General features: G+C 49.6%; 1 pseudogene; it reads left to right on the top strand.

Annotated features, from left to right (window-relative positions):
• Positions 1-597: 597 nt before the first annotated feature.
• Positions 598-3,394, top strand: part of LOC102250248 — a 5,796-nt pseudogene continuing 2,999 nt past the window's right edge.

The raw sequence follows: 3,394 nt of genomic DNA, 5'->3' as shown, positions 1-3,394 counted from the left end.
CGTGCACGCCCCCGCCTCCGCCCATTGGTGGACCGAGGGGGTGGGGCGAGGATTGCTTCAGACCAATAAGCGGGCGCCAGAGAACCGCCAACGGGCGTTGCGCCACTGCATCACGTGCAGGGCCTTGCGCCTGCGCAGTGCGAGCCCTCGCTTAGGGCGCGGAGAGGTGCGGTGAGGAAGGCAGCGAGGCCGCCCGACGTAACCTGGGGCCAGCGCCGGGCGGAAGGGAGACAGGCAAGGAGGAGTGCCTGGAGGAGGTCCCGCCGCGCCCCACTTCCCCCTGTGGAGTTTGCACTTCCCGCCTCTGCCTCAACTTGGAAAGGCCTCCCCTAGGCTCTGCCCCTCCAGCGGTCGGAAGGCGGGGCTCAGGGCTAGGTGGGGCACCCGAGAGTCGCTCCCTAGCTTGCTTCCACCATCGATTCGCGCATCTCTAGGTCCAGTCCAGGAGCCGCTCTGCGAACCCTGGGTTTTGGCCTCTTTCCCTCCCACCCTTACCCCCTGTCTCGAAGGAAGCGCTCGGGCGCGGACCTGAGACTCCTCCTGGGAGCCCTGCTCGCCGAGATAAACATCAGAACAAAGGAGGCACGCGGGGTGGGGGTTGGGAGAACCAGGGGCCCTCCGGGACCGCAGCCTCAACACCGGGTCTCCAAGGAGGCGGTCGTCATGGCAGCAGGATGCAGGATGTCTTGGCAGCAGGATGCCCCTAGCTCAGCGCTGCAAGGTGGGCTGTGGGCGCCTGCAGGGAGTAGTGGAACGAGAGGCAGTGGGTAGCGGTGGGAGAGTCTTCAGCGGCTCTAGCTGCACCTCCGCCTGCCTGGGCTTGAACACACACACCCCATTTCCCCAGCGGGGACAGAGTCCCTAAAGTGCCCGCAGGGAGCCCTCCGGAGCATGCAGCGCCCTCCTTCCAACGTGACTAGGGGAGAGATTGCCTGAGCGGCTGAGGGCCAGCTTCCTTTCAGAAGGACCGGGTCGCTGCCTTTGGGAGCCTCCAAGGCTCCTACCCTGTGCTTTTGTCTGCACGCTGTTGGCAAACTAACCTTCCTGAGCTATTGTCTCCATCGAGTGCTACTCTGCTGCAAAGCGCTCCTTGCTCTGCCACTGTCTCCAGCAGAGCCTCACAAACTTTTTAGCAGATTTTTGGGTGACTCCTGCGCATTCTGGAGTTTTTGATGCTGTCCTCAGGTGCTGGCACTGGGAGATTTCCACCCAGCCCGCCAGCTCCTGCCAGGTGCTCTCTCACTTCCCAGTCCCACCTTCCATGCACTCTACTTGGCTCCCCCTCCAATTTGTCAAAGTAAGAAACGTTCAAACCTGCAGAGAATTTGTATGAGTTTATTTGACCCAAACTGATGACAATTGCCAGGAAGAAAAAGAAAAACCTCAACGGATTGAGAAAAATGCTCCGCAAAATGGCAGTTCTGCACCCTGCTTTATACATTATAATCAAAAGAGAAGACATAAGTGGATTACATGAAATCCATTGGCAATAGATTAGGGAGGTGGGAGAAAGCAAAGGTGGGGGGTGGGGAGGAGAGAAACTCTGGGATTGGATAAAAGGTAAAATGACAAACACATACTTCTTTTACATAGGTGGGTACAGGATAGTTAACAGTCAACGATTTCATGATTGCCCTGTGTGGCTCATTTAGTTAAGCATTGTCCCATGCACAGAGAGGTTACCAGTTTGGGCACATGCCCAGGTTGTTGGCTTGATCCCCAGTAAGGGACTTGCAGGAGGCAGCTGATCAAAGTTACACGCGCTCCCTCCCTCTCCCTCTAAAAATAACCACACAAAAAAATCAGTAAAAACATATTTTAAAAATAAATTTTTTAAAATCCCATTATCATGATAATAACAGTGAGGGAATTTGTAGTCTCTGTTCTGGTGTGGTTGGTGCACCCAAAAGGTCCAGAAAAAGGGAAATTACCTTGACATTCCAAAGGTATGTTATCATAGATGCCAACAGACAATAACCAGGCTCAACTAAGGTAAAGACTGACCTTTGTGCCCTAGCCGGTTTGGCTCAGTGGATAGAGCGTCGGCCTGCGGACTGAAGGGTCCCGGGTTCATACCGGGTCAAGGGCACATGCCCATGTTATGGGCTCAATCCCCGCTAGGGGACGTGCAGGAGGCAGCCAACAATGATTCTCTCTCATCATTGATGTTTCTATCTCTCTCTTCCTCTCCATACCTCTCTGAAATCAATAAAAATATATTTTTAAAAAAGAAAAAAAAAAGATTGATCTTTGTCAGGGAAGATTCTAGCCTAGGACTTGATTACCCACCATAAACTGCTTTTAGTTAAAAGTTTTCATTTCAGACCATTCTATGTGGTTATTTTAGGTCTCTGAGTAGGTAAGGCCACCACACAGGCCTCCCCTGAGCTTGACAGGTTTAGTATGTGGCCCCTTTTCATCTAAAAATTGTACTCTCATGTCTATTCTATTCTTCAAGCTATACAGTTGGCAGACAGTGGGCCCAAAACTGCAGTTGTATTTGGTTTAGCTTAGGTGGGCTTTTAAAAATTCTGATTTTTCTTTTCCTCCTCTTCCTCTTCCTCCTTTTCCTCCCCTCCCTCTTTCTATTCTTCCTCTTCCTCTATCTCTCTTGAAATATCAGAAGATCTAACAAGATGGACTCACATTCCAGCCTGGCACCAAAGGCTGGCACATCAATTTGCCAAAGTTCCCACCAATCCTATTTTCTCACATTAATTTTCTTTTCATTTTTTATTAACTTCAGAGAGGAAGAGAGAGAGAGAAATATCAATGATGAGAATCATCCATTGGATGCTTCCTACATGCCCCCTACTTGGGAGCCCAAAATTCAGGCATGTGCCCTGCCCAGGAATTGAACTGTGATCTACTGGTTCAAAGCTCGACCACTGAGCCATACTGGGCTTCTCACATTAATTTTACCTTCTGGATCTGTGAAGATATTTGATTTCATATACCTTCCTTATGCTACCTTCCCACCTGGAATGCCCTTCCTACTCTTCTCTCATGGGCCAAACTCATCCTCCCTTCAAGAACAAGGTAAGATTATTTATTCACTTGATTTTTAGATTCACTTGTTGATAGATGTGTATTTGTTGTTCATAATTTGTATCTTTACCTTTTTCTTCTTGTTCCTCTTCTTAAAGGATACCTTTCAGCATTTCAGATAATACTGGTTTGGTGGTGATGAACTCCTTTAGCTTTTCCTTATCTGTGAAGCTCTTTATCTGACCTTCAATTCTGAATGATAGCTTTGCTGGATAAAGTAATCTTGGTTGTAGGTTCTTGCTATTCATCACTTTGAATATTTCTTGCCACTCCCTTCTGGCCTGCAAAGTTTCTGTTGAGAAATCAGCTGACAGTCGTATGGGTACTCCCTTATAGGTAACTGACT

The sequence above is a fragment of the Myotis brandtii genome, unplaced genomic scaffold (genome assembly GCF_000412655.1).
Source record: "Myotis brandtii unplaced genomic scaffold, ASM41265v1 scaffold45, whole genome shotgun sequence".
Lineage (NCBI taxonomy): Eukaryota > Metazoa > Chordata > Mammalia > Chiroptera > Vespertilionidae > Myotis > Myotis brandtii.
Note: the sequence above shows the minus strand (reverse complement) of the source record. Positions and strands in the feature narration are given on the sequence as shown.